A 23461-nucleotide genomic window follows, 5' to 3' on the forward strand; every position below is an offset into this window, starting at 1 on the left:
TTCACTGATCCTACATTCTACTTTGTACACTGTCTCAAGCTAGCTGAACTTGAGAGATTTCTAAGTCTTTCCAAGGACATTCGAAACATTTGTGATAAATGCAGAGTATTTATCTGTTAACAATGAAGAAAAGTCACCTTCCAGAAGAACTGCAGCGAAAGCCTACATCATGTGCACTATTATTTAAAAAGTAACATAGAAAAGCAGTTTAAAAACAAAATTCTGTTATATACCAGGAAAGTCAAGAACTATAAAAAAAAAATGACAACCATAATACCTAATTTCATCAAAATGATGTAAGCAATAAAGATCTAATTTATATTGAGATAAACTATATAGGCTCACTCAGACTATCCAGGCAAGGAACCAGTAAATGCTTATTTCATACTGAAATTTACAGGACATGAATGATTTAGCAATATACATTGACCCTGAGCTACTGAAATGATGACAACCCAAAGGTGATTACTGATATATCAGAAGAATAACAATGAAAGTTGAGGGTCAGAGTCTCTTTCACTCTTTTAAAAAAAAAAATGCAGTTCAATAAAAATGTACCTTTTAAAAATAGAAAGACAGTTATCCTTTTCAACTGGTGTTGATCTGCCCTTTATTATTGGAGATAGAATATATCACTCAGAAAGTTACCCTGAAGCTATAAGAAGCTTGGAGGAAAATATTAAACTTCAAGGTAAAGATAGGACCAGGAGTCTGTTAAGACAGAAAACGAAGACATTAGTGTTCAAAAAGTATATAAGCAGGAAACTTGTAGTCTCAGTAACAGACTTCAGCGGCCAAAAAAAAAAAAGAGAGAGAGAGAGAGAAAGGAAAGCCTTTTAAAAATCTAAGCCACTGAAATTTTAAAGTGACACCCACATGACCCAGTTTACTTTTCTATTCAAAGAAGTTCTGATGCTGTTTCTCTATTTCTCTTTGGAAGTTTTTCATGTCTAATATATTGCAGAAGGTAAAAGGTACACTTTTATTTAAGCACACAATGGAATAAAGCATCACTGAGGACCTTGGACCTGTAAATAAATTTTAATGGGAAAGACAAGAATTCAAACATAAGGAAAGGGCAACAGATATATATATACGGCAAATGTGAGGAAGAATATGAACATTTGGAAAAGGAAGACAATATTGTTGGATAGGGTAGGATGACAGCTATTAATTTAATTTAGGATGTGCTAGGTCATGCTCTAAGCCCTTTTCAGGGGCATTACCCCCCATGTGATCCTAATAACTTAATAAAATGGTCACTTCATCCCTTTTTTTCTTTTTGAGATGGAGTTTCGCTCTTGTCTCCCAAGCTGGAGTGCAACAGCATGATCTCAGCTCGCTGCAACCTGCCTCAGCCTCCCAAGTAGCTAGGATTATAGGCACCCGCCACCATGCCCAGCTAATTTTTGTATTTTTAGTAGAGATGGGTTTTCACCATGTTGGCCAGGTTGGTCTTGAACTCCTGACCTTAGGTGATCCAACTGCCTCAGCCTCCTAAAGTGCTGGGATTACAGGCATGAGCCACCAAGCCCGGCCTCATCTCTATTTTTCAAATGAGGAAATAGGCTTAAAAAAAAAAAGATTAACTTGTTCAGAACTCACAAAACTTGCCAATTTGGATCCAACAAACTCCAAAGCCCATGCTCTTCGCACCACACATCAATGAAGCAGCTAAAATAACCAGTATCTTGCTGCACCCCAGACCAATTAAATAAGAATCTCTCCTAAGGGCCCAGATACTGGCATTTTTATAAGCACCCGATTTCATTCTAATCTGCAGGCAAGGATGAGAGCCACTGTAAAATACTTTCATAAGACAAGGGGACTATCAGTTGGGTAGTGCCAAACAAATAAGAGTCAAATAATCAGAGCCTGGGGGAGTCATTCAACTTTTAGGGGGAAAACAGAAGTTCAAAAACAGTGGAGGTGCTGAGGCAGAGCTGATCCAGAGTAAGTTCAAGGAAAGTCTGAACACAGGCTTTAATCCAAGTGGTGATTAAAAAGGCAGAAAAAAACAGGTTGGAATCATTTTGCCAAGAGAACAAAGTACAGGTTAGAAAATCTTTACTTTTAAGACTGTAGGTAAGGGAACACAAAATGACTTTTACAGCTAATGTAACCAATGGGTATGAATTTTAGAAAAATATGGAAAAAATAACAGTTGACTAACCTAAAGCCAATGAACCAGGACACAAAATACAAGAAGTGAGCGACAATAAGCAGGGCTTGCTGAGCAATCAGATATAGCCTAGTAGTTACAACTATCATCTCTACGGCATTTGCCATCCTAAGTCTTGATTTCCTCATTTAGGATATGGAGAAAATAATCATGTCATCTCATTCAGTTATTGGAAGAAATACATGAGATATGGCAGTCCCTTTTCAAGCATCCAAAAGCCCCAATAGATGCCTGAAACTTCAGATAGTACTGACCCCTACCATGTTTTTTCCTACACATACTTACGATAAAGTTTAATTTATAAACTGGGCCCAGCAAGACATTAACAATAACTAAGAACCGCTGTAACAGTACACTGTAATAAAAGTTATGTATATGTGATCTCTCTCTCAGCATATTTAGTTTTCTTTAAATAGAGAACTTTCACCTTTTTACTTAAAGGGAACATGGAACACTTTAACGCCCTCTCTTTGGCATATCAGAATTGCCAGCATCACTACTCTTGTGCTTTGGGGCCGCTGTAAGTAAAAGAAGGGTTACTTGAACACGAGCAGTGCAATACCTCGAAAGTCAATCTTATAACTGAGATGGGTATACTAAGGGACTAACAGCATGGATACACTAGACAAAGGGAGAATTCACATCCTGACCGGTCAGTATGAGGGTACATCACACTACTCAGAAGTACATGCAGTGTAAAACTTGTGAATTGTTTATGCCTGGAATTTTCCATTTAATATTTGTGAACCACGGTTGACTGCAGGTAACGGAAATCATGGAAAGTGAAACTGAGGGTAAGGAGGGACAACTGTCATTCAAGCAAAAGAAAAGAGACCAAGAGCTTCTTTATTCTTATAGAGGGCAGTGCAAAAATATAATCCCCCAATTTTTTCCTTCTTACCATTAAAACTTTAGATGGCCTTGTTAAAGACTCAGTAAATGCAGAATAGAAGTTTCGCCTGCTTATTCAGTTCCTATTTTCAGTAACCCTCTACACATCAGTCTAGGCCAGTGCCCAGACACTAGATGTAGCCACAAGAAATAGCATTTTTCTAAGTGGTAAGGTGAAATGTATGTCCCCTACCCTTACTGAAGTGACTGTCATTTCACAAATAGAATTTATATATTAAGTGATTTATTAAATTTATGTTATATACAAAATTATATATTAAATTGCATAGGTGTCCTCAACTGAATTCTTGGGACCTAGTATTTAGGAAACAGTTCAAAATAGTAATAGAATTCGGTAAAACTTTTAATTATTACTCAAAAGAATCCACACAACTTAAAATCTGACACCTGCTGAATGATAAAGCTTGGTCATCTGCACAACTTCCTATTCAACTTTCATTTTCACAACCCTTATTTTGTATTAAGATGATTTCCACACACTCAGTAGGGTAATCTTTTAGCTAAATGATCTGAAACCCACAATCTGAATGGCAAGAAATTGCTTCCTAAATAATGTATCATATTATACAAGCTATCACGTTTCTCCCTTCCCCCAGAAAAGTAAATAAACATTCTTAAAGTGAGCCGGGAGGAACAGAGTATGGATGTAAAAGAGTTAGCTTCTTATATCTTTCAAGCCTTTACTAAGTATCACTTATAAATGAGAAAACATATTTGAAGTTTTTAAGTGTTCTATGCTCTTTAAACCCTTTCCTGAATGTATAGAGGTAGAACACTCACAGGTAAAGCAAGGGGTAACCGTGTTCCTAAATTACATTAATTTCTAATGCCTGAAACCAAAGTTTTCAAAGGGCTTGAATAAATCCATTAAGATACATACAAAATGACAGTTGATGGTAAAAAAGGAAAAAAAAAACCTTCCAAGAAATGACAAATTTTCTCCTAAATCATTCTTTGGTTAGAGGACCACTGTAAAAGAGGTGGGTCCAAGTGCTGTTTTGTACTGGAAACAAAACAGATGTAACAGGTGTAATGAATACTAGCGAGAAACGAGACAGAAAATCTTAAAATTAAACTTCTGTGGTTCAAAAAAAGAGAAGGGGCACAAAAATATACAGAAATACCTGGTTGGATGAAAGGACAGTAGATATTTTAACCAAACCATTTAAATCCACATTATCAGAGACCTCCATACCCCCTTTCCCATTCTGTGACTGCACAGGTAAGACCAAAACATATTTTCTGCTTTGGAATAGATTTTCTACTTAGGATTAATTACAGGCATATCGGCTGCTCTGGGAATTCACTTTCAAATAAAATGAGGCCACACTAAAAACTTGAAGGAACTGAAATAATATCCTTCATCTCATCTGTCGCCCATAAACCTTAACCTAAAGAAAGCTAAAAGGCTCACTGCAGTCCCTCAAGAAAAAGTTAAAGGTTTGGCTCTCTGACAATTACCTTGGATAGACAGCAAAATTAGGCTGGAGCCAATAACTATAAACTGACTAGCTAATGTAACTAGGCATTAGCCATTCATCCCAGAGCTTTAATTTTATGTTTTATATATTAGGGTTCCCCTGGTGATTTTCCACATACCTCATTAAGTTCTGACTTGAGGATGTCTGCTCTGGATAAGTACACAGAGCAACACAACACAAAACATCCTAAACCTCACATCTCTTAGCATTTCCAACACAAACATTGCAGGTCTTCTGATGAACACTTAACCTCTACATGTTCTCTAAGTAGAGAGTGCCTAGAGTCTCAGAGCTGCACAGACACCAGCAGACATTCTGTGAAAACACTGCCAAGACCCTTTTGACATCTGTGGCAAAAGCATCGTGTCTTCTAAATATATGTCCTGTTTAAGTGGCTTTTAAAGCATAAGCATGGTGCCTTTAAAAGCAGTTAGAAACAAGAGGTCAAACTATAAAACTGAAGAGGTTAGAGAAGAAATCAATTGTGTATCAACTGTCAAAACTCAACTTTAAAAGGCAGAGGTGCTCAGAAACTACTGTACAGACAGGGTAAATGGAAAAGAAATCTCCAGGTTGAAAACGGCAAATGCTAATCATGGGGGTGGGAGCAAGGAGTCTTGACCAATCGTAAAGATGAGAAAGCATTTCCCTTCTGCAATGAAAAACTAAAACTGTAGATCAGGCATTCAGGGGAAAAGAATCATTTCTGTTCATGCCTGGAGAAATTAAATACCCTTACCCCTTTAAGAGAACTGAACTGTGTCTCCCAAAATTAACATGCTGAAGCCATAATCTCCAATGTGACTATATTTGAAAACAGGGTTGTGTAGTTCAGTAGTTTCAGTAGACACAGTACTTCAAGTAACTACACAACCACTGTTTTTCACTCTCAGTATTTCCTTATTTCAGGAAATAATTAAGGCTAAATGAGGTCATAAGTGTAAATAATTAAGAATAAATGAGGTCACAAGTATGGGGCCCTAATCCAATAGGATTGGTATCCATATAAGAAATGGAAGGGACACCAGTGATTTGTCCTTCTTTACATACCCAGAGTAAAGCTAAGTGAAGACACAGTGAGAAGGTGGCCTTCTGCAAGCCCGAAACAGAGGTCTCACCAGAAACCAACACTACCAGCACCTTGATCTTGGTCTTCCAGCCTCCAGAACCACAAGAAAATAGATTTCTATTGTTACCCAGGCTGTGGTATTCTGTTATGGCAGCCCAAGCAAACTAATACAACCCCACACCAATTCTTAATCTCTCAGTTGCCTTTTCTTCCAATTGCTGCCACCCAATCTTTTCCTGGAATCTGAACCTTAGGTATACAGATAGTCCCCAACACACACGGTTTGACTTAACAGTTTCTAAACTTTGCAATGGTGCAAGATCGATACACATCCAGTAGAAACAGTACTTCAAGTAACTACACAACCATTCTATTTTTCACTTTCAGTATTCAGTAAATTACATGAAATATTCAACACTTTTATTATAAAATAGGCTTTGTGTTAGATTGTTTTGCCCAATTATAGGCTAATCCAAGTGTTCTAAGCAGATTTAATGCAGGCTAGGCAAAGCTATGGTGTACAGCAGGTTAAGTATGTTAAATGTATTTTCTACTTATGATATCTTGAACTTAAAGATGAGTTTATCAGGATATAAGCCCCATCATAAGTCAGAGAGCCTTCTTGTAGCCATTGAACCATGCCCCCTTGCTTTTGAATCAACACTGTCAGCTATCCATAACTGCTAATTTACCTTCACTAAAATGACTGTCTACCAATATCTACCCCTCGTCCTCCAATTCCCATGACACCAGGGCAAGCCTTTATCATCACATATACACTGCTTCAAATCTGTCTTCTCCACTAACATGCTCATCTTTATATAATGGCTAGCTTCAACTTCCCCAAAACATCTCATGCTATCGCCTGCTCAAATACCATCAATTGTATACAGACAGATAGATCTTCATTCAAGGGCCTTTTCAACTTTCTAATCCATCCTAATGTTTTCTCCCAACTTCTCAAGCCAAAACCCTGCATAAGGTCAAAATGACCCATAACCATCCTCTCAATCTGTCACATTCTTTTATTTCCTTTTTTCATATTTTTATTTTTTAGACACAAATTCTTACTCTGTCGCCCAGGCTGGAGTACAGAGGTGTAGTCACAGCTCACTGTGGCCTCCAATTCCTAAAATCAAGCAATCCTCCCCCGTCGGCCTTCCAAGTATCTGGGACTACAAGCATGCATCACCACACCCAGGTATTTTTTATTTTTTACTTTGTGTAGAAACAGTCTCACTATGTTGTTGAGACTGGTCTTGAACTCCTGGCCTCAAGCAATCCTCCCCCCAAGGCCTCCCAAAGCGCTGGGATTACAGGAGTGAGGCACCACAGCCTGGCCTGTTTCCTTGCTTTTATTCTTATTGTTGTGACAATCTGGAATGTCCTCTCTGCTTATTTCCTTTCTAAATGGGAGCTGGAAGAAAGAAGTTCTGAAGAACATTACACAATCACAAGGGGCTTGTTATGGCAAAACCTTCTACCCTTAAATGATGCTCTGCCCCATACTGATTTTATTCAAATAGGCTTTTAGCTCCACCATATCAAGCCAGGTACTTACACAATATTTGAAAGATGGCACCAATTTCAGCTCCATATAAATAGAAAATGGGAAGATCTGACACAAATGAAATTCAGAGTGTTCGGAGGCTCTCATCTTCCCCTAAATATTATCATCCTAAGTAAGGTCTAGAGACCATGAGACACACATACAGATTTGATCTGAGCTGAATCAGCTCTTCTCTCAAACCCTCGACTTTTTTTCTAAAATTGCCACCTAAATCCCAGCAACAAAACTAATACATTAATATACTACGATTTCCAACAAACTGAATACCTGGCTCTTGATTTTTTTTTTTTTTTTTTTTGAGACGGGAGTCTCGCTCTGTTGCCCAAGCTGGAGTGCAGTGGCGCGATCTCAGCTCACTGCAAGCTCCGCCTCCCAGGTTCACGCCATTCTCCTGCCTTGGCCTCCCGAGTAGCAGGGGCTACAGGCACCCGCCACCACACCCGGCTAATTTTTTGTGTGTTTTTAGTAGAGACGGGGTTTCACCATGTTAGCCAGGATGGTCTCGATCTACTGACCTCGTGATCCGCCCGCCTCGGCCTCCCAAAGTGCTGGGATTACAGGCTGGCTCTTGATTTTTACATGCCCCCAAAATAGCCTCTGTCTCACTCAGTGGACTTTCCACCTCCAAACTTTTGTAACTATTTTCTCCACTCATCATCTTCTCCCTACTAGTTCCAGTTTACACACATGCTCTTCATTATAAGCTTTGCTCATCTTCTCTAATAAATTTTGCTTACCCCTTTAAAAATAGTCCTCCAAGAGCTCTGTCTTGGTAACTTAGCATGCACTATATCATACAGCCATTTGTAAGGCCCCATCAGTGACTCCACCTGTATGTGGTCATCTTTATATAGAAACGCAACCAGAATGGAGACTTAAAATTCTAGAAGAGCTTTAGTTCTTTCATCGCTCTGATCTAAATCAAAGGGCAGTGCAGTCAGCAGCACCCAGAGATACTCCAATGTCACTAACTAGCATACCAACAGCATTCAAGCTGCTTCGTGAGCTTCTCTTTCCCCTTCTAACTTTATGGGTGGTAGGGCAGAGAAATGACACCAAGCACATCGACAATCAGGGCCTGGAATCAGAAGCAAACTGATAGTGTAGCATTCAGGGACTTCAGTGACACTTTCCTGGAACACTGAGTGCCCAAAAGGGTTGGGCCATCAGCTTCCCCTCAAGAGGGGAAAAGCACCACCCACCTTCTACAACAGATTGAGTGTTAAACACATGTACAGCAGGCCTCTTGCAGGAGAAAAGGCAAGCTGTCCTGCCAGAGTTCCTAAAAGCTTCTGAGGACAATTTTTCTTAGGGAGTGAAAAGATATATCCTAATCCATACTGGATAGATAGTCCCCATTTTTCAAATTCAAGGCTGAATAAGATACATTCAGTTTTAAACATTCCTAGAATTTGAGAATTCCAAAGTATCAATCATTTTTACATCAAATAACTACATTAGTCAAACCAGACTAGTTATTAAAATTACACAAAGCTTGTACAAATCAATCCTTAATGTTTAGGAAAATCATTAAAAAATTTGTGTGGCTAAACCAGTCTAATCTTTCCAGAGCCAGTACACCAACCACTTGGCAATGCTCCCTACAATCTGGAAAGATTTCCTGACCAGTAGAAAATACAAATAATATACGGCAGAGTATCCATTAATGTTCCCATCTTCTCTTGTTTTAATAATATGTAGAGAGCCAGGACCATATATAAATTAGGAATACACAGCTCCTAGAAAAATAAAATTTAACTAAAGCTAAAGATTAACACTTCTTTAACCAAATTTCCCGCCTTATTTTATGTTATGCACGCCTACAAAACATCTGTATACATGCCTTATAATAGCTTTTGATCAACTGCTATCAAAAAAAACCAGAGGACTAAAATAATATTACTGCTCTTTAGACATTAAACACATTTCGAAGCAATATTTTCAAAGTCGACAACTTTGAAAAATTAAGTCCCTACCTTTATAGGCCACAGGCTCTTTATAATCAAGTGGGTAGTTTGTTTATATTTTATATAAGACTCCCTAAGAACCTAAGATCCTGCCAGTGACTAAGAAATGGAGAAAATGTTGGGCGTGGTGGCTCATGCCTGTAATCCCAGCACTATGCAAGGCCGAGGCGGGTGGGTCACCTGAGGTCAGGAGTTCGAGAACCGCGTGGCCAACATGGTAAAATCCCATCTCTACTAAAAATACAAAACTAGCCGGGTGTGGTGGCACATGCCTGTAAGTCCCAGCTACTCGGGAGGCTGTGACAGAAGAATCGCTTGAACCCGGGAGGCAGAGGCTGCAGTGAGCCGAGATCACGCCACTGCCCTCGAGCCTGAGGGAGACAGAGCAAGACTCCATCTCAAAAAAATAAAAATAAAAAATAAATGGAGAAAACAATATTGTAAGTACTGGAAAATACTATGTCCATAGTCATTAATATATAAAATGCCTCAAAAATAGGATTGTCATAAAATACAGAACCTCTTACAGAGAAGAAATTTTAAGTTGCCAATATTAAAACAGAATTAAAATCTCAAGATTCCACATATTTATGAATATTCCTTTGTTCATCACAAAGCTGAGACAAAAACAAGACATTTAATGGCAATGTATCTCCTCCCTGAAAGCTGATTTTATTGCTATTTAGCATTTCCAGGAAATAATGTCTAAGAGCTAAACAATCATTTTTAATACTGACTCCTCTTCACAGCCTGCTCCACAGCACACCACATTCTTACAAACCAGGGGAAAAAGCACATAAGTGTATGTTTAAATGACTTTCTTGATCAATATCGTTTCCCACCAGATTTTGGAATATTATGAAAACAAAGCGTACCCATTTTGGTCCTTGGACCTTCGACTGTTTCTTAATTTTTAAGAGAAACAAAAACTTTAACAGTAACATACTTCGGCAATCCAAAGAAGAATTAAACCAAAAGACAAATGAACTTTCTAGGGCCTACTATAAAACACTAGAGAGTTAGAAGGCTGTTCAATGTTAACATATAACTCTGGGTCAAGCCCTGGTTACGGGGCTTTCACTGGGTTATTACAGTTCCTGTTATTTACAAATGTGGAAGCTTATTACATATAAAAGCTCTTAGTTCTAATAAGCTTTGGATAACTTGCAATCTCCATTTAAAAAGCCTCTTCCTCACAATTACCATCCATTTGAAGAGCGATTTGACCCATACTCTGTCCTTTGAGACATCACATAAAAGGACTCTCACCTACTCAAAAATCAATCTTTTCAGTCAGATGAAACCTTAATGAAAGCTGAGATCATCTTGAGGAAAGCAAAATACTGCCAAAAGGCAAAAACAGCTTCACACTCTAACGGTAAACCCACAAAGTTGCCAGATTATAATTCTGCTGCTTAGTCATTATGATCCAAAGATGCATGATTTGCCTCACTAGGGCAATGGCTCTCTGTAAGATATCCAGGGTTTACCATCCTTACAGAGAGCCTTGACACTATTATTGCCAAATCTATATGTAGAGTTAGTTCCCTGCATAAGAAGGTATTTAATCATAGCTCTATAATTTTTTTCAAAACAAAGAGTAATATCCCAAATATGTGAAAAATATTCTGAGAACTGCCCTTGCCCTGTGTCCTTTGTATAGGTTATTCTACTGATGCAATATCACAGTCATGGAATATACTAGAGAAAATAGATTTGGACTTGCTTATCTATTCCTTTTAACCCCATTTTCCTCATTCCAAATAATAAGGATGCATTTGAGAAATAGCTAACTACAAAGAATGAGGACAGGGACAATGGACTGCAAAGCTGGTTGATGCAGAGTCTAACTCACAAGCATGACATGGTAGCCAATTTAGCTAAATGGACACAGGTTGAATTAACCTGACCTTTATGCTTCAATGTCCTAATTTGTACAATAGCTACCATCTGCCCAGCTGAGTCCTGAGCAGCTAACAATAGGATTTGAAGAGTTTAAGATTCGAGACAAAAATGAACCAAAATCCAGAATGAATTCTACTAATTCTACTTAAGCCCAAAAGTGAACTTCTATCCTCTGTTTGAAAGAAAAACACAACTGTTTTCAAAAAAATACAACCAGTAAAGGCACTGCAAAAAGAGAATGACTTTCTAAAAATCATTAAACTGATCTTAAATTATAATGCATGCTAAGTCCCTAGTACATCACAGGAACAGTGTAAATATAAACACAAACTAAATGAAGAAATGTGTAAGTCATCTTCATGTTATCTGGTAAATCTCATGTAAGATACACTTCAATAAAATCCCCAAAGACCAAGTATTGGGAATTCAAAACAGAAAGGGTGCTTGGTAGCAGGGGGGCATGGGTGGCAGATAATGACAGAAATAATTAAAAGGTAGGGACTGAGAGATTTTTTAAAGTGCACCATGTGTAGGATTTAGGGTTGCCATAATTATATACTTGAGTGAATAAAAAGTATGGGATGCTGGCATGGTGGCTCACGCCTATAATCCCACCACTTTGGGAGGCTGAGGCAGGCAGATCACCTGAGGTCAGGAGTTTGAGACCAGCCTGACCAACATGGAGAAACCCCGTCTCTGCTAGAAATACAAAATTAGGCGGGTGTGGTGGCACATGCCAGTAATCCAAGCTACTCGAGTGGCTGAGGCAGGAGAATCGCTTGAACTTGGGAGGCAGAGGTTGCAATAAGCCGAGATCATGCCATTGCACTCCAGCCTGGGAAACAAGGGCGAAACTCTGCTCAAAAAAAAAAAAAAAAAAGGTATGGGATAAGAATTCATGGGCCATGATCAAGAGAAAAAGTTATTTGGCTAGTTCATGAAGTAAACATTGCATCTGGCAAAGAATGGAGAACTCTGAAGGCCTGAAAGTGTTTGATACCTGTTCTGTAAGCAATAGGGAGCCACTGAAGGCTTCAGGAAGGACGAGAGTGCCAAAGCTGTCCTTTATCTGTCTCTTAGAAGGTTCTAAGGCAAATGTGCCTAAATTCTGCAAGGTTATTTATCTGAGGAGACAGTTCATAACATTAGTGAAAAAGGTCACAACAGCAAAACAGAACTCTTTATTTGATTCAATAATTTAGTTCTAATACCTGGGCAGAGACAATTCTAGTATAGTTGTTACTGTGCACTCTGAAGCCAGACTGTCTGAGTTCTAATTCCAGCTCTGTCATTTACTGCATCTTTGGGCCAGCAACTTAAACCACTCTATGTGCCGTTTCCTTATCTATAAAATGGCGGGAGGTGGGGAGAGATAATTATACTACCTACATCTCAGAGTTTTAAGAACTCAGGTGAGTGAATCCATATAGACTGTTTAAAACAGTGCCTGGCACAAAGCAGCAGCCTTCAAATTATGCTGACACAACCACTTCTATGCAATACCTTTGACATCTGACAGATGTTATTGTAACATTTCATATAAAATAAGAGAATATTGATTCTGCCTTTGCAGGGGGTGCATGCGTGTGGGAAGGGAGATGAGGGAGGCGTCAGATTCTTCTGCTCCTATCCTTCAAAACCACAAGCCAAGAGCTATATACCTAGGTGAACACTTTCCATTTCCAATAGGCCTTGTCCATTTTTCCCTTCTCGATGGTTTAAAATGGTTCCCAGGCACACGTGTAATTAAATTCATTATCTTAAAAAACTGCTTTAGGAAATGCAGCAATCAAATCTGCTACCATCCATTTTTTATAGATAGATATAATTACAACCTAATAGGCATCATTTAATCAAGATTTAACAATTAGGTTCTTAAATCCAAAACTTGATCATTTTCTTCCTTGATATGTGTACAAAATTTTCTCCCAGGTGGCGGTCATGTAAAGTGAAGGACGGAAGAACTATTAAAACCCTTATCATAATGGCCTTCCTAAAGTGCTAATTATTACACAATTAAGACAGACATAATCTAACTAGAGAACCTCAGAAAATCTAATACAATCTCACAGAAGCTTTTTAAACTTTTTTTCCATCTGTCTCCAAACTACCAACAAAAAAACCCCAAAACACAAAGTAGGACCTCTCGCCTATGACTTCCAAACAAGCAAATAAAGTCAGGAGTAGCACCAACCGTTCCCCTGGTTCTGACATCACCCCCTCAGATCTTTAGAGGAGAAAAGCAACCCTGTTTGTTACCTTGTTTCCCATTCCACATTTTAAGAGGTAAGAAATTCAGGCCCTGAAAAGTGAGTATTTTCCTAAGGCACTCTGGGAGAAACCCGGACTAGAATCTAGGTGTCCCTCCATGCAAAACAAGATTTTGAACTCTTAATTCCACCCCACCATGTGAGTGGGGAAAAGTAGAATTTTGAGGGCCTACCATCTTCAAGTCTGATCACTGGGTCTCTCACATCTAATTACAAAATCCAGCCCCATTTCCAACTAAATAAGATTCTTAGTCACTGATGCTTAATAGTAACTCTTGCTACTCCCAGCAGCCAACACCCTAGTTTGAAAGACACGCAGGTCACTGATTAGTGCATCTTCTATTGAGAGCCCCTAATTGCCTTACCACACCCAAGGTGCTTCTGGCTAGACTAAGCTTCTTTACACACCTAATACACCAAACAAGAGACACATAGTTGGGCAAGAAATCTATTAAGAATTAGAAAACCCTGAAAGGGCTCTATTTATCACTGAAAAGAGAAATCTTAAGCTCTTTATAGTTTCCCATTCTCCTTCCTTTCCCAAAAGCTGTAAGAGGTCTCCCAGCAAATCTAAACCAAGCCCTCACTTTTAAACATAGCTGTCCAAGGACTGTGTGGGTGGGTGCAGGGGACAGACCTAATCTTTCCCTACGCAAGATTGGAAGAACATTAGAGAAACAAAGCATTAAAGAAACAAAGCCTTAAAGTCCAATATTTCTCCTAAAATAGCCTCATTAAGGTCTTCGGTCTTCCAAAGAATCCCAATTCAAAAATGAGAAAAGTAAGTAGCTAATAATGAGAGCTTCACCATAAAGCATCCCAATCAACCTTTCATTATTCCCATTCTGTAGGTCAGATATTTAAGGTTTGGAAAGGTGGAGTAACTCTGAATAGGGACCTCACATTCTGAACCTGAGGTGCAACAATCAAGTCCTAAAACAATAAAGTTCCTATTCCTCTCCTCAGCTTATTTTAACACCAAATGTGCAACTCAGGCTATCTGCTCATGCAGGGGCCTAAGTGCACCCTTCACAACTCGGGATGGTAGAGCCCAATCGCAGCTCTACTAAGCCAGAATGAGCAAATGGCACCATGCTTCCATGAGGAGAGCGACCCCACAAGCTGCAGAACATGTCCAGCCTAGCCCCCTTTCCTTTCATTCAACGATGAAGTGAAATGCACTACAGCCCCATATGCTTAAGACATTAGATGGAAATTTTAAGAATTCTTTCGAAGAACATAGGTCATTATTCCATACTTTGGAAAACTACTTCAGATTACTTGGTTTTGGGGGTAGAGAAGCAGTACAGAATGCTTCTCAGGCAAATGAATCTACAAAATTAGAAAATTCGACTTACTTAAAATAACTTACAGTAAAAGTTTAAAACTAAACTTTAAATTTAGTTTGGGAAAGCAGATGACGTATGAAATTTTTTATTCAAACACTAATTTAGATCTATCTTCATCCAATATGGGTGCCTTCAAGGGCAATGAGTAGCTTTTTAAATCTCCTCAGAGGATCCCATTCACATTAAACAGAAGCCACAGGAAAACTGGCATTAACATTTCCTTCCTGCTTGTTGGAAAGAAAGGCACCTTATTTGAGGGCTTTCCAGATCAAGAACACATTTTATACCAATAAACTTTACAGTTGGACCCAGCAGAGACCTATAAATCAAGGCTAATTGTGAACTGTATAGCAACCACCCCCTGCCTTCCATTTTTACATTTTATTTCAATTTGGAGCTACCTAACAGACACAGAAGCCCTCCAGACTATTTCTCAAAACTTTCTGTTTGGAAGTAGGTACACTTACCCATGAATAGCTGAAGTATGAAATAAATATTAAGAGCCTAGAAAAAATACAAAAACAGTACTGAAAACAGGCTCAAGTTTAATTTTTTTTTTTTAAATAACATTTAAAACTCAACCTCTGCTTTCTTTTAAACTCGAAGAAATTTTCTCAGGTTGAAGATTTTTTAAAGCTACAAGGGATTTCAAAATTAAAAACTAGTATTTCTTCTCTCGAATGTTGTTCTTGAAAGGAAAAGTTGTATTGTCATTCATTCAATAAATATTAAGCTCTATGTACAGGAACTATCGGAACATAAAGTGTGTATCTGCCTTCAAGGGCTACACAGTTTTCAGATGAGTAAATTTCTTGCAAGCAGAAATTCCAGAATATCAATGATCCTCACCCAAAAGAGGTGTCGTAGCTAAGGGACTTTAGTTTTAAACAGAAATCAACATCATTAAGAATGCTAGATGTCACTGTTACTGACATTTCTTGATCCAGTCAGGGCATACAAAGGTCAACATCTGACAACAGAATGTTCAGGAATTAGTTATCCAAACAAAATGCAGAAAATGTCTAAATCAGCACATTTGAAACTAGGAAAATTGTATTAGAATATTAAATGTGGAATCATACACAGAAAAATAAATGGGCACCCTTCACCACCAACACCCTATTTTGCATTTTAAAGGGGCAAGGGACTCCCACAGAGTTTTCTTCTAACAAGCGCTACAAACAGGAACTGACAGGTGGAGCCCTGATTGATAATGGTGGTTTTAGATAACATCTCACTTCCCTCCTCCTTACCCACCTAATCCCACGACTAATGGGGGGAGGGGAAATAAATACAGTGGAAGATTGTTTATCTGTTTTGTTTTGTTTTTTTCTTAAGTGCAGGTATGTTCCACAGTTGAAGAAAGAGGTTACGATGCTATACACACCCTGGGTACCATTTAGGCAATATCTACTTGAGCAACAAACTAGGACAATGAAACCAATACGGGAAAAAGAAAACGCATGGAGTAGGTGAACTACTCCAAGATGCATTTTTAGCTCACGTGACCTTCCAAAGTGCTCCAAGTATGTTGCACGTAGATGTTTGGGCATGTGTGTATTTACAGAAAGTGTCAAGAGAGCATACATGCATAAATCATAGAATGTTAGTGCTACAAGGGACTTCCAAACGCTAGCCCACAGCCTCAATTTTTAGACAGAGAAAGCAAGCCCCAAGACTTGGCCAAACTTTCTAGCGACAGAACTTGCTAGTGATAGAACCAGGTCATAGTATTCAAGTTTTCAACTCCCAAAGACAATCTTACCTCCAAAGTACTCCAATTCCATGGCTTTATTCTTAAATTTACCCCTCCCCTAGAAAGATGACTGTCCACTCCTCCCTACAATACAGATTCCAAGTTTTAAGACTCAGATGGGCCTAGCCCTGTCTTCCAAGAATCCATTAGTCTAATCCAGTGGTTCTCAAAGTATGGCCTACGAACCCAAGAGTCCTCTGAGACTTCCTCATACATCTGGGAGGTCAAGAGAAAGCCTTTTTCTCTCATAAATGTACAGTAGAGCTTTCTAAAGGTTACATGTGACACCTGCTTCTGCATTCAGTCTGTTGCAATGAGAATACAGTTGACTAGATTAAGCCAGATGTTAAAGAAATGTGAAATGTAAAACTATGCCACCCTTATTTTTTTAAAATATATTCTTCACTTTAAAAATATTTAATATGTAATGGGTTTGCTATTTAAACATGTTTTTAAACTTTCTCATCTTAATTTCTTATATAGTAAATATTGATAAACATAACAAACAAAAGGTCCTGGGGTCCTCAATAATTTAAGTGGATAAAGGGATTCTCTAATCAAGAACTTTGAGAATCACTGGTCTAATTCATTACTACATAAGCACGCCTTTATGGTGAATCCCTTTAGCCCATACAGATAAACCTCAGAACAGCTTCCAACTACTCTCCTTACCTTCAAATGGATGTTCCTCCAGCTCTGGGACTATGTAAACTACTTCTTATGCCCAGTACCACCCTGATTTATAAGAAAAAGATGTTAATCATCTCAACTTCCTTTAATGTAAAATTTTTACATAAACATTGTGGGAGAAACATAACTGTATATTCTGGTTCTCAGAAAAGACACTTTACAAAGCATAACAAGCTATTACATGTTTCATGTTGCATACTTACACTGGTTTAGAAAAATGCTTGAGTATCCTATGAGTCTACAGAATACAAAGCATGCCAAAAGCAGTTTTTCACTTTCATTTGGGGGTTTCCATCCTAGTCAGGAAGCCAAGCATGCTCCATCTTCCTTTCAAAACCCTGGTTCCTTCCTCCTCAAGGCCCCTTTAGCCACATCAGCCCATGTCTTTTGCTTCAGTTTTCCTCACACTAAGCCATCCTACAAAATTGTTCCAAGTCTGGCTCTCTCAAACAAAAAAACAGCAATGTTCCTGTATGGATTTCAATGTCCTCTAGAAACCCACCCACGTTCCAATAATCAAAACTTTTTCCTTACATGCTAGGAGTACATCACACTTAATCCTCTTCTCCCAGGGATGGGGGGGTGGGGTGAGGGGACAACTCCCCCTACTTGCATAAAAGAGCTCAAGTGCTACTCACATCTACCTGGTTTCAGGAACCTTTTCCCAATGTTTGCAGCAGACCTCACACCAAACTCCCCTCCCATAAATTCACATTTTCTGCCTCTGGACTGTCAATCAGACTTGAAGAACTTAAAAGTAGCACCCACATCCTAGTGTTTCTGAGCACCCAAAGACCACGCACAATGCTCAGCTCAAGGCAGGCAGTGAATGCTAACAAACAGCTTATATGTAGGGAAAGTGGAAATCTATTAAAATGCTCTGAAAAACCCAAGGGGGATCAGCTTTTGAAGTAATTAGTAATTCTACTGTAACAATTTGTGCAAATTAAAAAATATATATTTGATGCAAAAAGATAACCACAGAACTGTATAAAAAATGGATTTATTTTTTATTATTTATTTATTTTATTTTTGAGACGGAGTCTCGTTCTGTCACCCAGGCAGGAGTGTAATGGCATGATCTCGTCTCATGGTGACCTCCACCTCCTGGGTTCAAGCAATAAAAGATAGAAATATTTAATTCCTTCAAACCTACACCTGAGTGGTTAACAATTTCATGAACAATTTGAACATTTTCAAAAAAATACAAACATGTAAAGGCACAGGTGAGGAAAAGTAAATACTTAATACACAGATCTTTTCGAATGCTCTCTGAAGCTTGCTTTTTACATTTCAAGATCAGCACATACTCTTTACTTAAAGATTACTATATAATAGAGATATATACCCTAATTAATTTAACAATCCCCTGATGAACATTCCAAGGCTCTGCTATTTCAAACAGTGCTTACAATAGATACCTTATACAGCAAAGCAAAAATGTAAATGTAAAGATAGAAATTGCTGGTTCGTAGCCTATTTGCATTTTTAATTACGCTAGTCACTGCCCAAAAAACCTTATAAAAACTTATCAGTTTGCAATCCCACCAAAGCATAACCTACATTTTTAAAAAGGAAATAATGCAGCAGTGTAGAGGAGAGGGCACTTGGAGCAGGAAAGGCAAGTCAGGAACCAGCCACAAGGTCACATTCACCAACCGTAATCACTATACCTAAGACTTTAGACAACAGAACACATCTTAGCATCGGTCTTGAATGTATATGAAATGAGACTGCTGTTCAACACTATAGGTAGGGCCTTTCCAGCACTAACATTCTCTGATGTCCTCGAACTTGTTATATATAAGAAATGTACATTAAATATGAAGACAGAATGCTTATTCTCTTGGGCTACCCAAGAACAACAAATAAATGCTGGGAAAGTCAACTGCAGCAGTGGGAACATACATGCTCTGACAAACCCCTGCTAGGAATTTCAAAATGGAAGTGAAATTGAGACTGGAAGGAAAAGACCACCTAACAGGAAAGACAAAATGTCATTTCAAAAATGATAAACAAAAAAAGACGTTAATCATTTGGGGATTTTCCTAGTTTAAAACAAACCACATCTCCGTAAAAGAAATATGGCTAAAGGGCTATAACAAGCAAGGGCTGCCAAAGCACCCTCATGGCTACTAATAAATAAAAAGATACAAACATCCCTTTTAAGTCTACCATTTGAGAGAGTGGATATTAACAAGAGATATGATTTGCTAAGCTAAACAAAAGTCTTCATTAACAGGAAGTGACAGGATCACAACCCTGCCGCTGATGAACTGCCAACATATCCAAGTTCTTCAATGAAGGGTTGGCCGTTTAACATACTGCAGCTTTAAAATGAGTTGCTTTAGAACAAACAGTTCTATGTCAAGGCAGGCCCACAACATACAAAACAGATGGAACTGCTACTGTACCTGGGGTTTGTGTGTGTACCCATGCACGAGCGTGAGCCTGGCTTATACCACAGGAGAACCAGGACCAACAACACTTCTTAAAGTTAGCCATCCATGATTAGAGCATCTACCTTAGACCTCAACTTCTCTATCTGCTTCCAAAGATACTCAGTGTAGAGCAGAAAGCATTCTTCTGATAGCTGAAGGGAGTTCCACATGGCTATTAAATGACTGGCCTAGTGGCCATCCATGGAGACCCCTCCTTATTCCTGGCAAACACAAGACATTTCAGTCCAACCTTGAAGCAGCCAGTATCTTTTTAATATAGCACACTTTGAATCTGTATTAACAGGTCATAAACACATGTAAAAAGCATAGTTTCAGCTTAGTCAAATGGGTTACAGAAGCATCACTGCATATTTTTTTCTGGGTGGTCCAAGTAAACTAAACTCACCAACTAGACTGCACCTAGATACCATAAATTCTTAATTATTCACAGGTATGGATGAAAAGAAACAGCACTGTAATAAAAAAGTCATCTTAAAATATTAAGTTATTCAGTATCTAGCACTTAATTACCATATAGTAGTGATACCTAAAAAACATAGAAATGTTTGATAGTTTAAATATTAACAATTTTTATTAACTCCAACTGGTTAAATATGTAAGTTATACAAGACAACTTCATAGCAACCAAAATACCAAGGCCAAATACACAATTAAAAGAAAAACAAAACTTTCATGTAATATTTACCTTCAGCATATATAATTTTATAATTTTAATCTTCATTTTAAAGACATAGGACCTATTAGATTCAAGAAATCAGATTAGCCAGGTGAGGTAGCTCAGGTCTGTAATCCCAGCACTTTGGGAGGCCAAAGCAGAAGGATCCCTTGAGCCCAGGAGTTCAAGACAAGCCTGGGTAAGATGGTGAGACCCCCATCTCCAACAAAAATTTAAAAATTAGCCAGTGGCAGTAAAGCATGCCTACAGACCCAACTACTCAGAAGGCTGATACTGGAGGATCCCTAAAGCCCAGGAATTCGAAGTTACAGTTAACTATGATCACGCCACTGCAGCGAGACTAAATCTCTTAAAAAAAAAAAAAAAAAAAAAAAATCAGTAATAAGACAATAAGACTTACTATATTCAGAAAACAAAGTTATAAGAATCACTGACATCAAAGAGCTTCCAATGTAGTCGAAAGTAACAGTTAAGTTGTGCCCTAAAAATTTAAACCAATTTAAAAAGCTATTAAGAAGTGACCAGACACCCAAGGCAATGGAAAGTTGTTACCCAAGTGCCCATTCCCTGACCAGCTCCTTAACTCTCATACCTGCTGTTCCCGTAATGCCAGAAGTAAAATAAAAATTCTCCTCTCCTGAACTAAAACTTGGTTTGCTTCTCTCCAAATTCCATCAAGAGTTGAGGTTACTCTCTGTATTTCCAGCAGCTTCTTTCTGCACCCAAGGAAAAGTGGCTGAAATCTAAAAGCTGTGATGAAATAATATCCACCTACAAAGAAAATGCTATATCCATGTTAAATCAAATGATTATAAGTGGTATAAACTAAAAGGCATGCAAAGTTTTTATTATCTTCCTGAAGACCAGCTTATATTAAAAATAAAAGAAAACTGTTTGCCACAGTCCACCTCTCTGAGGAAACAGCATAGTCCAAGTAAGCTTAATAATCTAATAAGGTGGTCAGAAAGACACTATTTTAAAATATCATATCCTTGTCATGGATTCACTGTACTCTTCAGTTCTGGTGAACTGTGTGAATGAGGAAACTAGCCAGATGGAGAATTTACTTCTTCATTTTCCTTATCCTTTTTTCCTTGTCTTTTCCAATTGCTTAGACTAATTTCCCAGATTCTACCCATCTCCTATGAATACATCTAGCGCCCTTTAGGATTTAGGAACTCCACAGAAGCCACTGATTTTTTTTTTTTTTTAAGTATTTTTCAACACTCTCAAACAACAAATGTCTTCCAAAGTTTCTACAAAGAAAATTGCCTAAAGTCTCTTCCATTCCAACTAATATTTTAAAAACAATTCCAATTAATACGGTATTTCCTTTTAGTTATAATTTAAAAGAACACTGGAAGGAACGCAATATGTTAAAGCAATGGGGTGGTTTGTCAGAGGGATTATCTAAAAGGTCATTCATACACAAACCAAATAGTCCAATCAATGACAAAATACAACTGTGGATGAATTAGTGAAATTCTAATTTAAGCCAAGCAAAAAGCCTAACAAATATTCCTAACAAAAAGCCTAACAAATATTCCTAAGTTCTTACTGCATCAATTAATACATTAGAAAGTGTTATTTTAAAAAATACTGATAATATTTCAAAATCTGATATAACAGATTTTCAAAGTCATGGGTAAAGAGAAAAAAGGATTTAGACAATGCAGATCTCACCGCTGGGCTTTGCATTCACCATGTAGTTTTCAGAGTAAAAGTTGTCAAATTATGTTGTCCTGCAAAGAACATTAAAATTGGTTTCTCATAAAAAATACACGAAGACAGATCTATGGTGGGATACAAGCTGGGTGGCAGGAATCAGCTCCAGGACTCAAAGTTCACCATGAATTTATCAAGGAGAATAGAGTTTAATTTTAGGACCTCTGTCTATTCTTATGCCTATAAAATTAAAAACTAGTCTGTTTTTATGTATAGCAAAAATAAGGTAGCTAGGAAGGAAGTCAACAAATGACCTTCACTAACCACCTCCCACACTGTTACAAGCCGTAAAGGTTATTTTCCTTCACAGCACAAATCACAATTATATATAATAATTTGTAGAACTTTAACATAATGTCTCCTCCAATAAATTCTAAGTTCCATATCAGCAGGGAGTATACTGTATTCACTACTATAGTATTAATACCTAAGGTATTGTGTGGCATATAGTAAGACCACAAATATTTACTAAACAAATGAAACTTTGCACAGGAAACAAGGACATGTTCACAATGTAAACTGGCAAAATAATTGTTTTTAAAGCACTGCAGGACAGGAAAGGCTGGATCAACAACTCAAAAACTGAATAGAAGGACAATCAAAAAGAGCAAAATGCCATTCATGTCAGGAGGCCAGAAACAATAAAATAATAAAATGTTAAATGCTAGGAAGAGAGAGGTAAGTTTAAAGTTTTAAAGTGGCTACTAATAAAAACTTTAGATGTAAACATTTCAAATATTCATAGGCTAATATTTAATAAACTGTCATCAAATTGCCTCATTTCTTTGAGATGATAACAGAGAATAATCACAGGGAATGAGAGAGAGAAATAAATGTTAGCCATAATGAAAAATTCCTTATGGGTAAAGGTCCAGAAAATTCCTTAAGGAGACTGAACTATAACAGCCAAAACTTAAAGTCCCTGGATCTCTTAATGCTTCTGAATTCCACAGGGAACTGGGGAACTACAGAAGCATTTTACCGAACAAAATCTCTAGTAGTCTTCGCCAAATTTAAGGAAACACACCAAAAATTAAAGAGAAATGGTACATATTCATTAAGGTCAAAGTTTAAGGTTACTATGTCCTATAAAATGCAATGATAAGTAAAATGCTATTGAGCTTTCACTCTCAACAATTAACTTCTGCTTCATCCTGTGATATTCTAAATTACAGCTAAAAGGTACCGAGCAGCCTTGGCAGGATCCCACCTGACTGCTTTGTGCATAGCCTGTTGGGCCAATTTTATACCAGAGGCACCTGCTTGAAATATGTAGAGACAATCTGATGACCTTATTTTCTCAGGTTTACACCAGCTTTGCATAGCACAAGGATAATATTTATAGTCTAGAAAGAGTAAAATATTTGCAGAGATAATAAATCAGAGAACATGTTGGCATGCAGCTACTTCAGCTTCTCAATTCTAAGACATTTGGATTGAAAGATGC

General features: G+C 37.9%; 1 protein-coding gene across 34 annotated transcripts in view; it reads right to left on the reverse strand.

Annotated features, from left to right (window-relative positions):
• Positions 1-23461, reverse strand: part of LOC105498395 (ELAV like RNA binding protein 2) — a 159472-nt gene that overhangs the window by 94806 nt on the left and 41205 nt on the right. The window contains exon 1 of one of the 34 annotated variants that reach the window (XM_071077869.1): positions 15173-15191. The exons of the other annotated variants lie outside the window; for them this stretch is intronic. The gene's annotated coding sequence lies outside the window, so the exon portion shown is untranslated. Of the gene's footprint in view, positions 1-15172; positions 15192-23461 lie in introns of those variants that run through there. 34 annotated transcript variants of the gene reach the window in all.

The sequence above is a fragment of the Macaca nemestrina genome, chromosome 14 (assembly GCF_043159975.1).
Source record: "Macaca nemestrina isolate mMacNem1 chromosome 14, mMacNem.hap1, whole genome shotgun sequence".
NCBI lineage: Eukaryota > Metazoa > Chordata > Mammalia > Primates > Cercopithecidae > Macaca > Macaca nemestrina.